Genomic DNA, 14,228 nt, shown 5'->3' with positions numbered 1-14,228 from the left:
TCTTGCTGAAAACAAACACTTAAAAAGGAAATTACCGAACTATCAGTTTAATAAGTCACAGCTGCAAAATACTAACGCGAATTCTTTACAGACGAATGGAAAAACTGGTAGAAGCCGACCTCGGGGAAGATCAGTTTGGATTCCGTAGAAATGTTGGAACACGTGAGGCAATACTGACCTTACGACTTATCTTGGAAGAAAGATTAAGAAAAGGCAAACCTACGTTTCTAGCATTTGTAGACTTAGAGAAAGCTTTTGACAATGTTGACTGGAATACTCTCTTTCAAATTCTGAAGGTGGCAGGGGTAAAATACAGGGAGCGAAAGGCTATTTACAATTTGTACAGAAACCAGATGGCAGTTATAAGAGTCGAGGGGCATGAAAGGGAAGCTGTGGTTGGGAAAGGAGTGAGACAGGGTTGTAGCCTCTCCCCGATGTTATTCAATCTGTATATTGAGCAAGCAGTAAAGGAAACAAAAGAAAAATTCGGAGTAGGTATTAAAATTCATGGACAAGAAGTAAAAACTTTGAGGTTTGCCGATGACATTGTAATTCTGTCAGAGACAGCAAAGGACTTGGAAGAGCAGTTGAACGGAATGGACAGTGTCTTGAAAAGAGGATATAAGATGAACATCAACAAAAGCAAAACGAGGATAATGGAATGTAGTCAAATTAAGTCGGGTGATGCTGAGGGAATTAGATTAGGAAATGAGACACTTAAAGCAGTAAAGGAGTTTTGCTATTTGGGGAGCAAAATAACCGATGATGGTCGAAGTAGAGAGGATATAAAATGTAGACTGGCAATGGCAAGGAAAGCGTTTCTCAAGAAGAGAAATTTGTTAACATCGAATATAGTTTTAGGTGTCAGGAAGTCGTTTCTGAAAGTATTTGTATGGAGTGTAGCCATGTATGGAAGTGAGACATGGACGATAACTAGTTTGGACAAGAAGAGAATAGAAGCTTTCGAAATGTGGTGCTACAGAAGAATGCTGAAGATAAGGTGGGTAGATCACGTAACTAATGAGGAGGTATTAAACGATAACTAGTTTGGACAAGAAGAGAATAGAAGCTTTCGAAATGTGGTGCTACAGAAGAATGCTGAAGATAAGGTGGGTAGATCACGTAACTAATGAGGAGGTATTGAATAGGATTGGGGAGAAGAGAAGTTTGTGGCACAACTTGACTAGAAGAAGGGATCGGTTGGTAGGACATGTTCTGAGGCATCGAGGGATCACAAATTTAGCATTGGAGGGCAGCGTGGAGGGTAAAAATCATAGAGGGAGACCAAGAGATCAATACACTAAGCAGATTCAGAAGGATGTAGGTTGCAGTAGGTACTGGGAGATGAAGAAGCTTGCACAGGATAGAGTAGCATGGAGAGCTGCATCAAACCAGTCTCAGGACTGAAGACCACAACAACAACTGAATATTTTGAAACTGGACTGTCTTATCTCTTGCTCTTCCTCATTCATTAATCCTTATGCGGTCGTGCGGCTTTTCGTAACATTAATAGTCATGTGGGGTGTTGCTGACACCCCAAATAAAAGTGGCTATAAGGACATTCTTGTGCAGCATATCACCGATATGAATATGTTAACATTCTAAATAGCCATTTGTAATGTAATCTCCTGATACATTAGCGTTTTATTTAATATTATTTTAGTGTTAAATTGGGTTATTTGAAACATATGCTATAATTTCCATTTTCTTACAATATTTTGTTTAATTATTTATTTCTGTTATTCTTCATATTGTATAACAGGTATAAGACATTATACATATAATTAAACATTTGTTCAGTGAACTCGTACGAACATTTTATGAAATCAGTCACTATCATTGGCTGCAAAGGTGTGCATTATCGTAACACTTTACACACACATTTCTCATGTGCTTTACATACGTAACTTTCAGACATCGAGCACAGTGCGATTCAACTTTTATATCTTTTCTCCGGGGACAAACTGTGCCTGGGCTTGAGTATTCTTTGTTCAGAAGGTGGTGCATTGTTGATGTCTTCAATTCCCACCATTTTTGCGGCTTTCTCTCTAACTTGTTTATGCAGGGAGTGAGTGGCTGCTCTTTTGCACTCTATGGGATGTACTAATGACCTTCCGACATCAAGTAAAAACAATCCCTGGGAAATCCTCTTATTGTTATTATTTGCGTATATGATGAAGGTGTTAATGCAAGCAATGTCAATCATTCGGAAAAATGGGGCAAGTGGCCAGCATCTAGTTTTTCTTGAAGTTGAATAAGTAGCACACATTTCTTCTTCTTCTTCTTCTTCTTCTTCTTCTTCTTGCGTTACGACCTCTTTAGGACCACGGGTAGCCCCTTGGTGGACTGCATTTTCCTCTTCTTCACCCAGAACCTCTTCATTATTTCTCTTTTTCTCTCCCACTGTTCTTCCGATATGTTCAGTTTCTGTTTCTCCTGGCGGCTCCACTAGTGACTTTCTAATCTTTTCCTGTATTCTTCTGTCATTGATCTCTGGCATATCTGTCAGTGTATATTTGTTCCTCCAATTTTCCTTTCTTTCGACCTTGATCCCCAATTCCAACCAGTCCTTCTGAAGTTCAACAACCCACTTGGTTCCTGTCTTTCCCCTTGTCCTCTCTGTTGTTTCCCACACTATCTTCGTCATTCTGTCTATACTCATCCTAACTACATGCCCAGCAAACCTTGCCATTTTGAGTCTGATTTCCCCGGATATTGTTCTCATGTTCCGGTACAATTCTTCCCTAGGTCTTTGCATCCACCTCTCTCCACCTCTTTTGGGACCTAGTATTTTTCTCAGTATTTTTCTCTCTTCTTTCTCTAGTTGTTCTGCCCCATTTCTTCGTAGTGTCATCATCTCAGCAGCATATAATACTGCATTCCTCACTGTTGCCTTGTAGTGGCTTATCTTTGCCTCTGTGGATATATTGTTTTTATTGTATATCTCGCTCGTCATGCAGAAGGCTGACCTCATCTTCTTTATCCTCTCTGTTATTCCCTCCTTGCTCCCATTCCTTCTGGTTATAAATTCTCCCAGGTATTTAAATTTGTCCACCATTTGCACAGTGCCTTCTGGTGTTTCCCAGCCTGCAGTGGTGTTTAATGTCTTTGTCTTGTTATAGGCTATCCTCAGTCCCACCTTTCTGGCTACCTTACTTAAATTGTCGAGTTGTGTCTTTGCGTCCTCTTCCATCTCACTTGCTATTGATATGTCATCTGCAAAGGCCAGGCAGTCCACTTGAGCCCTGTTGTCATTTTTGTCCCCCACGTGGGTCTTTGGTATTCCTATTTCCTCGTTTATTGCTCTCCACTGCTTGATCACTTCGTCCAGTGCTATATTGACCAACAATGGTGACAATCCATCTCCCTGTTTAACAACAGTCTTGATCTCAAATTCTTCTGACATTGCTTCTCTGAATCTCACCCTTGCTTTTGTGTCTGTCAGAATTTCTTCTATGATTTCTTGTGTAGTTCCATCAAGTCCTCTGTTCTTCATGATCCTAACAAGAATCTGCCTGTCGATGGAGTCCTATGTCTTTGTGAAGTCCACCAAGGTTATTACTGTCTTTTTGTTTTTTAAGGCCCTGTGTTCTATCAGTTGCTTCAGGATAAATATCTGTTCTACACAACCTCTTCCCTTTCTGAATCCCGCTTGGTAGTCGCCAACTGTACTTTCTACCTGTTCTTCTACATCTACATCTACATCTACATCTACAATATACTCCGCAAGCCACCCAATGGTGTGTGGCGGAGGGCACTTTACGTGCCACTGTCATTACCTCCCTTTTCTGTTCCAGTCTCGTATGGTTCACGGGAAGAACGACTGTCTGAAAGCCTCAGTGCGCTCTCGAATCTCTCTAATTTCACATTCGTGATCTCCTCGGGAGGTATAAGTAGGGGAAGCAATATATTTGATACCTCACCCAGAAACGCATCCTCTCGAAACCTGGCGAGCAAGCTACACTGCGATGCAGAGCGCCTCTCTTGCAGAGTCTGCCACTTGAGTTTGCTAAACATCTCCGTAACGCTATCACGGTTGCCAAATAACCCTGTGATGAAACGCGCTGCTCTTCTTCGGATCTTCCCTATCTCTTCCGTCAACCCGATCTGGTACGGATCCCACACTGATGAGCAATACTCAAGTATAGGTCGAACGAGTGTTTTGTAAGCCACTTCCTTTGTTGATGGACTACATTTTCTAAGGACTCTCCCAATGAATCTCAACCTGGTACCTGCCTTACCAACAATTAATTTTATATGATCATTCCACTTCAAATCATTTCGCACATCTACTCCCAGATATTTTACGGAAGTAACTGCTACCAGTGTTTGTTCCGCTATAATGTAATCATACAATAAAGGATCCATCTTTCTATGCATTCACAATACATTACATTTGTCTATGTTGAGGGTCAGTTGCCACTCCCTGCACCAAGTGCCTATCTGCTGCAGATCTTCCTGCATTTCGCTGCAATTTTCTAATGCTGCAACTTCTCTGTATACTACAGCATCATCCACGAAAAGTCGCATGGAACTTCCGACTCTATCTACTAGGTCATTTATATATACTGTGAAAAGCAATGGCCCCATAACACTCCCTTGTGGCACCCAGAGGTTACTTTAACGTCTGTAGACGTCTCTCCACTGAGAACAACATGCTGTGTTCTGTTTGCTAAAAACTCTTCAATCCAGCCACACAGCTGGTCTGATATTCCATAGGCTCTTACTTTGTTTATCAGGCGATAGTGCGGAACTGTATTGAACGCCTTCCGGAAGTCAAGGAAAATAGCATCTACCTGGGAGCCTGTATCTAATATTTTCTGGGTCTCATGAACAAATAAAGCGAGTTGGGTCTCACACGATCGCTGTTTCCGGAATCCATGTTGATTCTTACGGAGTAGATTCTGGGTTTCCAGAAATGACATGATACATGAGCAAAAAACATGTTCTAAAATTCTACAACGGATTGATGTCAGAGATATAGGCCTATAGTTTTGCGCATCTGTTCGACGACCCTTCTTGGAAACTGGAACTACCTATGCTCTTTTCCAGTCATTTGGAACCTTCCGTTCCTCTAGAGACTTGCGGTACATGGCTGTTAGAAGGGGGGCAAGTTCTTTCACGTACTCTGTGTAGAATCGAATTGGTATCCCATCAGGTCCAGTGGACTTTCCTCTGTTGAGTGATTCCAGTTGTTTTTCTATTCCTTGGACACTTATTTCGATGTCAGCCATTTTTTCGTTTGTGCGAGGATTTAGAGAAGGAACTGCAGTGCGGTCTTCCCTTGTGAAACAGCTTTGGAAAAAGGTGTTTAGTATTTCAGCTTTACGCGTGTCATCCTCTATTTCAATGCCATCATCATCCTGGAGTGTCTGGATATTCTGTTTTGAGCCACTTACTGATTTAACGTAAGACCAGAACTTCCTTGGTCTTCTACTCTCTTGAGCAATAGTTTTGACAGCACCTTGTATCCGACCTCTAGTAGCGATATTCCTCTGTAGTTGTTTGCATCTCTCTTGTCCCTCTTCTTGTGTATTGGTACTACAGTTGCATTCTTCCATCCTTCTGGCAACTTCTTTGTTCTCCAGATCTGGTGAATTATGTTGGTTATGTTGTCTATTGCTTTGTTGCCTCCCCACTTCATCATTTGGTTGCTATACCATCTTCTCCATTTGCCTTATTATTCTTCAGATTGCTTATGGCATGTGCAACTTCATCCCTGGTTGGAGGGCGTGGCTCTCTCTCTTCTGTGTCAGTCCCCAGTTCCAGCTCTTCTTCAGGTGGTTCACAGTTCAGCAGGTCGTGAAAGTGCTCTGCAAAAATCCGACAGTTCTCCTTTGCACTGACAGCCAGCTCCCCTTTCTTATCTCTTATAAACAATTCTCTACCCTTGTATCCAATCACACTCTTTTTTAATTTCCCGAAAAAGTGTCTGCTGTTGTTTTTCCTGAAGTTGGTCTCAATCTCGTCCAGTTCCTGCTTCATCTTCTGTCTTCTGGTCCAGCTTATTGTTCAGGCCGCTTCCTTTCTTGCTCCTAAGAAAACTTTGCATTTTTCTGGGTCCTCCTTGTTGCTCCAGTCTCTCCAGGCTTTCCTGGAGTCTCTGCCGCTTCCTCACATTCCTTGTTCCACCACCAGTGCTTCTGTTTCTTTTCTTCCTTTCCCCATAGATCAGCCTGTTTTGCCATATTTCGCTTCATGTCAATCCATTCATTGAATGATTCAATTCCTTCCTCATATCTGGATCGATTGTGTCTTAATTTGTCTCTGTCTACCTTTGTTTTCTGTTCTTCTATTCGTCTGTGGCAGTCTGTCCCTGTTTGGAATCCAAAGGCACTTAACTTCTGTAAGATAGTGATCCGATTCTATTCTTGTGTTCTTCCTGACCTTTGTGTTCATAATATTTAGCATTTGTCCCAGCTGATTGCTATTTGGTCAATTTGGAATTACCCAAGGCAGGTGCATGGGTTTGCCCATGTCTTTTTCTTACACGGTTTGGCCCTGAAGTGTGTTGTCATCAATCTCATTTTGTGTTCTCGACTCAGTTCAGGTAGTCTTTCTCCATTTTTGTTTGTCCGCTGGTGTGCAGGGTACTCAGCCACTACTCCTTTATGTTGCTTCTCTCTTCCAATTTGTGCATTATAATCTCCTACTAGTATCTTTACATTTCTGTATGGCATGTTTTTCAGTGTATCATCTAGCTCCTCCCAGAAACTATCAGCAACTTTCTTGTCTTTCCTGTTCTTGTCATATGTAGGTGCACATTTCATCTATAGTGTCCACACCTGTTTTGGTCTTATTGTATATTGTTATAATTTTTGGTATCTTTTCCTCCACAATATTAGTGTCAATGGCACTGTCATGATGCAAAGATGAAAGGAGAATAAAGTTTTTAACTCCTCTTTGGTACATATGAAACTATGGTGATATCCATTCTGAAGCCAAAAAGGCTACTTCTAAGTTCATGATCTCTCGTGCAAACTACTGGAAGTTTCTTTTTCAGGAGCTCTTCAGCCAGTCGTATGGAGCAAAACCAGTTGTCTAGAGTGTCACATTGTGTCCTGTACCTTCAATAGGCTGTACAAGTCTAGTTACTATCTCCTTAGGCGAGTTTGACAGTGCAAAGGGACCCTCTGGCTGTGTCCCAACATAGATTTTCATCCCCGAAGTATGCCACGTTCCTGCATCACATAAGGTGAAAATTTTCAAACCATATTTTTCAGGCTTGCTTGGTATATACTGTCAGAAACTGCATTTGCCTCGAAATGCAACCAGTTGTTCATCCACTGTCGTATATTCAGACACAGTATAATTACTGACACAGTTTGATACGAATAATTCAAATATTTCTCTGAACACAGCTAGGCGATCAAGTTCTCTATGTTGTGGTCTTTCTCAAATATCATCTAATCTCAAACAATGCAAGAAGAAGCAAAAGTGCTGTAAACTCATTGTTGCATGAAATATTGCAATTCCAAAACCATTTGTGTCCCATAAAGTCTTCCAGGTTTTGGTGTCCTGCCCTGTATTGCCTAGCCAATATCAACAGACCCAGAAGAGATTTGATTTCTTCCTAATTTGTTGGTTTGGCATCACGGTCTCTTGTGAAATTTGATTCAATGTGTTGTATGTAAATATTTGTGCATGATGTAATCGTTCTAATTATTATGTCAAAAAACAAAGATGATGTGACTTACCAAATGAAAGTGCTGGCAGGTCGACAGACACACAAACGAACACAAACATACACACAAAATTCAAGCTTTCGCAACAGACTGTTGCCTCATCAGGAAAGAGGGAAGGAGAGGGAAAGACGAAAGGATGTGGGTTTTAAGGGAGAGGGTAAGGAGTCATTCCAGTCCCGGGAGCAGAAAGACTTACCTTAGCGGGAAAAAAGGACGGGTACACACTCTCTCGCGCGCACACACACATATCCATCCACACATATACAGACACAAGCAGACATATTTAAAGACAAACTATGAATGAAATACTAGTTGTTCCTCCCATGCAGTGCTTGCATCTTCTTTTTCTTTGGCATAGAAACATCGCACATGTCATCACTACTTGACATGGATACTTGTTTAATAAATTACACAAATTAACACAAAATGTTAATGTTATATGTTGCTTGACAAGTGTGCTAAGTAGCACATTGGAGCACAAACAGTCGAGAATGATCGTTAAGCAACTCACAGCAGATGTGCTGTTATTACCACATGTAATGAGAAATTGTACACTGCAGTAAGCACCTAGCTGACATCCATTGTTAGTTAAGTTTTTAGGTATTATGCCAAACTGTAAAGTACACACAGTGCTAAAAAGAACCAACAATGCCCAAGGTCTCTATGAGGAGTGTGTGTGTGTGTGTGTGTGTGTGTGTGTGTGTGTTTGTAACTGCTAACTTAATAATGTATGCAGAGTTGATTTGTTTTGCAACAGTTACTCACTCAGAAGGTACAACTCCCAAAATTATCATATTTTCAGGTATGATGTTCAGCAATTGTATTCCCTTGAGCATTTGAGTTGCAAATGAATGTCAATAGGAAGGTATGAAAATATAAGCAAAACTGATGCATAAAAAAAGTGTACAACAGAAGCGAAAAAGTTTTTCAGTAGATTTTGAACACACAAGTCATGTATTTTCCTCCATTCGGTAAAGTTCTTATGGATAAATGAGTTGAAAATTTTCTTCTGTTCTTATTTAAGGGATACTCAAAATTTACAATTTTAGTAGGGTGTTTCTATAGAATTTCATTTATGTGGGGGATGTTAAAGTATTAGGTGAAGTACCTGGGTTTGTGGTTACTTCACAGTTGCTACTACTAGGCCTACCTAAATATGGGATAACAGTTTTGTGACTTGTCGATCTTTCAAAGTGCCGCCGCACAGTAATGCTCATCCTCTACATGCGGCGCTGTCTGCCAGCCATGCAGAAGCAGCGCCACCTAAGCGGCCAGCCAGCCAGCGGCCGCTAGACTCGGACTCAGTTATGATTTGACTGTTAAAGTGTACACACGTCTTACTCTGTTTACTTGATCTGTGATTTTCATGTATTGCGACTTGATCTGTGATTTTCATGTATTGCGTTGTCCTTGAAATATATTTGTTCAACTTGAAGTTATAACAATTGGCGATGAGGTAGTCAATTTTTCTTTTTCATCGTTGACCCACATTTTTCCATGGCTACTTTAGAGCAACTATTGCAAGGTCTCATAGAACAGCAAACGCTTCTCACAAATGCGATTCGTGATTTCGTCGTGGCATCAAATGCGGGGCGTCTCTCGTCGTTGTCTCTACCTCCTTTTTCTCCTTACGGCGAGATGGCGGAAGACTGGTCTGATTACGAAAAACGTCTTCGACAGCATTTCTTGGCATTTCATGTCGCGGATGACCAAACATGTAAGTCTCTGTTCCTTTCATGGATTTCACATCAAATGTATCGGTTGTTGTCGCAATTGGCTCCTTTGAAAGATCCTGCGTCTTTGTCCTTTGCTGAAATGTGCTCACTTCTGTCCATCTATTTTCAAAAGTATACGCATATGGTAGCCTCTCGTGTTGCCTTTTATCGTTGTCAAAAACAACCGAATCAATCCTATCTCGCTTGGGCTGCTGTACTTCACGGCCTCAGTCGAAAGTGTCAATTTGTTACTGAAGTTCACAAAGAATCCTACACCGATTCCATGGTACAGGTTGCTCTTACCCGTTCAGCGCCCGACAAAGAAGTTAGGCAATGTGCCCTTCAGTTGGCAAATCCGACTCTAGATGAAGTCCTACCCATCGCTCAGTCTTTCACAATATCTCGCGCCGCTGGCGATCAAATAGAGGCATGGGGTGACGTCGAGGAAATACAACCTCTGTGTGGTGGTGACGAAGTGTGTGAGTAGTGTCCCCACCGGCCGATGTGGCCGCAGTACGCTCCCAAGCGCAGCCTCGGCCTGACCGTAAACAAACTACTAAGAAACTACAGCAAAACCCACGGCAACTTCCTTCATGTCTGCGGTGTTTTACGAAACATTCACGAGAAGACTGCTCACAACATTGGGCCGTGTGTCACAAATGCAAAAAAAAGGGTCATGTGTCATCCGTTTTCAAATCCGACCGCATACATGATGTTCATGAACATGACGCTGATTCTGATTCTGTGTTGTCTGTCAATTGTACTTCTTCCCTTTCAGGGAAGTTATTCCTCACTGCAAATACTTGGTCGAGATGTTCGCATGCAGGTGGATACTGGTTCTGCTGCCACTATCATCAATTCTCAGACGTATCTTCAGTTGGGTTCTCCAATCCTGACTCCTGTCACTAGGCAATTATGGACATACGATAAACAGAAGATTTCTCTCTTGGGACAATTTGATGCTGAGGTATCTTACAAAACTGTCGTTCGCACTGTTCCCATATTTGTGGTCGACCATAGTAATGCGAAGAATCTTTTTGGTTTCGATGCCTTTCGCGTTTTTGGGTTCTCCATAGATGACTCTGTCAATATCGTCTCTGATGCTATTCCTTATGCTCAATTGGATTCCTTGTCGATGACATTTTCATCCCTTTTTTCTCCTGGGTTAGACCGTGCAAACGACTTGAGCTCATATCACGCTCAAACCTACTGCTCGGTCTAAGTTTTTTTGGGCTCGGCCCATTCCTGTGGCCCTTTGTAATCAGGTCAAACAGGAGCTGGATTGACTCACTGCTTCAGGGGTCTAGCTTCCTGTCACTTCCAGTGAGTGGTCCTCTCCTGTCATTGTCGTTGCTAAGCCAAATGGTGATATTCGTCTCCGTGGCAATTTCAAAGCGACTGTAAATGCTCAATGCCTTATCGACACTTACCCTATGCCTCTATCTGAAGAATTGTTCACTAAACTTGCTGGAGGCCAGTATTTTTCTAAACTCGACCTGTCAGAAACTTATCATCAACTTCCTCTCGACGCTGCTTCCCGGCAGTTTCTGGTCCATAACACACCTTTCGGCCTCTATCAATACCAACGATTGCCATTTGGGGTTGCCAGTGCCCCTGCTCTCTTTCAGTGATTCTTGAAACAATTCTTGTTCACTGTCCCTGGGTGTATAAATTACCAGGACGACATTGTTGTCACTGGCTCCACCACTGACGAACATCTTCACAATCTCTGCACACTTTTTCATGTCTTACAGACTGCTGGTCTTATGTGTAATCTTCAGAAATCACAATTTTTTCAGGCATCTGTCATGTACTCGGGGTTTCAACTCTCTCGGGATGGTATTCGTCCGCTGCAGCAAACTGTCGCTGCGATCGATGCCCTTCCTCGCCCTACATCTGTTAAGGAACTGCAGGCCTTCTTGGGGAAAGTAGCATACTATCAAAAGTTTTTACCGTCTGCTGCTTCAGTGGCTCAACTGTTGCATCACCTGTTGCATAAAAACGTGCCTTTTCACTGGTCCGCGTCATGTGATGCGGCTTTCCAGAAATTGAGGACTTTGCTGAAATAGTCCCCGTGCCTGGCTACTTATCGACCTGGCCAACATCTTGTTCTTGCCACGGACTCCTCTCAATATGGGGTTGGTGCAGTCCTTGCACACCGTTTTTCTGATGGTTCTGAACAACCCATTGCTTTAGCCTCCAAAATGCTCACGGATGCCCAAAAAAAGTATTCTCAAATTGATAAAGAAGCTTTGGCCATTATTTATGCTCTTCATAAGTTTTGTTTTTTCTCTATGGATCCAAATTTCATCTTGTTACGGATCACAAACCACTTGTTTCCTTGTTTCATCCATAAACGTCACTTCCCAACAAGGTTGCACCCCGCCTCCAACGTTGAGCTCTTTACTTGTCTCGTTTCAATTATGAGATTCATTTCTGGCCGACTGTTCAACATGTGAATGCTGATGCACTGTCTCGCCTTCCCATGGGTCCTGATCTGGCATTCGATTGGGACGAACTTTTGTGTTTCCACGTGGATGTTGCCGAGCAGTGGGTTGTGGACGGGTTCCCCATCACTGGGGACCGGCTGGCGGCTGCTACGGGTCTGATCCTACCCTCTCCCGGGTTTTACGCTGTATTCAGAAGGGTTGGCCAGATCGTCCGTCCGCTAAGACTTCTGATCCATTGCGGAACTACTACGCTTTGCGTTACCGCCTCATGGCTAGGGATGGTGTTATCCTCCTTTCCACTGACAATGCTTTGCCGCGTGTTGTGGTACCTGCGTCTTTGCGTGCTTTGGTCTTGCGCCTCCTTCACCAAGGGCACTGGGGTGTCTCTCGCACAAAATCTCTGGTGCGCCGTCATGTGTACTGGCCCGGCATCGACTCTGAAATCGCACACATGGTCGCTGCCTGTGGCCCTTGTGCGTCACAGGCCGCCGCCCCGAAGTCATCTTTGTCACCGTGGCCTTCGCCTGAGAAGCCCTGGGAGCGTATTCATGCTGACTTCACAGGACCTTTTTTAGGTACTTACTGCCTTCTCATTATTGACGCCTACTCTAACTTTCCTTTCATTGTCCATTGCACGTCACCTACCAACGCGGCAACCACCAATGCTCTAGCTCGCATTTTCTCTTTGGAAGGCCTTCTCTCTACTCTTGTTACTGATAATGGTTAAGATCAGCACCAGGAAACCGATTCAGATTTCAGAGGAGGAAAGAAAGAAGAGATCAGATAGAATGAGGAACTATTGGGAGAAAAAGAGAGCAAAAGCATCTAACAAGTGATTGATCTTACATACCCCAAAGATGGGTGATTCAAAAGGGGGGGGGGATTAGCATGGATGCAATGTGATTTGGAATCCATGTTAAACTGTTGGTCTCCTATGAATCAGGTTGTGTAGTTAGACAAGAGAATCAGCACGCAGTTTGCAAACTATGTTTACTCTGTAGCAGAAATGGAATATCTCTTCCATGACCTTATACTATGAGTGTACCACATTATCTTCAAAGTTGGATGATTACTTATGTCTGCCAACAAATCTGTACATCATAAAATTTGATTGGAATGAAATCAAACATAAATATGAAACACTGTATTATGAGAAGGAAAATAGCTACTCACCAAATAGCGGAGATGCTGAGTTGCAGATAGGCTCAACAAAAAGACTTTCACAACTAAAGCTTTCGGCCATTGGCCTTTATTGACAAAGGCCAATGGCCAAAAACTTCAGTTGTGAAAGTCGATTTGTTGTGCCTATCTGTGACTCAACATTTCCGAAATATGGTGAGTAGCAACTTTCCTTCTGATTATATTGTTACGTTCCATCCTGGATTTTCTATTGTTTGATACGAGGGGCGTTTGAAAAGTCCGTGCAAAGTCTTTAGAGATCACATAACCGGTGCGTATCGAGGTCATGTTTAGTTAGCAGCATCTTTGGAAGGAATGCACACCAAGTTTCAGCCATATTGGTCTATTTCTTTGTGTTTGGCATTTGTGTGAATCAAGAAGTAGATTTATTGTCAAGAAATGGATGAAGAAGAATTTCGTTTGGTGATTAAACATTACTTTATGAAAGGTAAAATGCCTCAGGAGACTAAAGAGAAGCTTGATAAACATTACAGTGACTTTGCTCCTTCGATTAGAACAGTTTATAAGTGGTTTCAAGATTTTTGGAGTGGCCATATGGGCACAGGTGATGCTGATGAACGCTCTGGATGCCCTGTGGAGATTACGACTCCAGAAATCATTGATAAAATCCATGATATTTTGATGGCTGACAGAAGAGTTAAGGTGTGTGAGATTACTAGTGCAGTGGGAATCTCAAATGAATGCATACATAATATTTTGCATGAACATTTGGATATGAGAAAGCTATCCACAAGATGGGTTCCGCAATTGCTCATGCTTGACCAAATATGAAATCGTGTGAAGTGTTGCAAGGATGGTTTGCAGCTGTTCAGGAAGAATCCGCAGGACTTTAAGCATTGTTTTGTCACTGTGGATGAAACGTACACACATTACTATATTCCTGAGACCAAACAACAATTTAAACAATGGGTTACCAAGGGAGAATCTGCACAAAAAAAAGGCGAAGACCATTCCTTCAGCCGGAAAGGTTATGGCGACTGTTTTTTGGGATTCACAAAGGATAATCCTCATTGACTATCTGGAAAACAGTAAAACTATTACAGGTGCATATTATTCATCATTATTGGACCATTTGAAAACAGAGCTACAAGAAAAACGCTCGCGATTGGACCGCAAAAGAGTCTTTTTCCATCATGACAATGCACCAGCACACACCTCAGCAGTTGTGATCACAAAAT

The 14,228-nt window shown here is 42.3% G+C and overlaps 1 protein-coding gene across 2 annotated transcripts in view; it reads left to right on the top strand.

The window, feature by feature from the left end:
- The window catches only part of LOC126175225 (phospholipid-transporting ATPase ABCA1-like), a 455,526-nt gene that overhangs the window by 115,823 nt on the left and 325,475 nt on the right, over nt 1-14,228 (top strand). The gene's annotated exons all lie outside the window — the stretch shown is intronic.

This window comes from Schistocerca cancellata, chromosome 3 (assembly GCF_023864275.1).
Source record: "Schistocerca cancellata isolate TAMUIC-IGC-003103 chromosome 3, iqSchCanc2.1, whole genome shotgun sequence".
NCBI classification, from domain to species: Eukaryota; Metazoa; Arthropoda; class Insecta; order Orthoptera; family Acrididae; genus Schistocerca; species Schistocerca cancellata.
The sequence above is the reverse complement of the archived record's forward strand: the minus strand, read 5'-3'. Positions and strand labels throughout refer to the sequence as shown.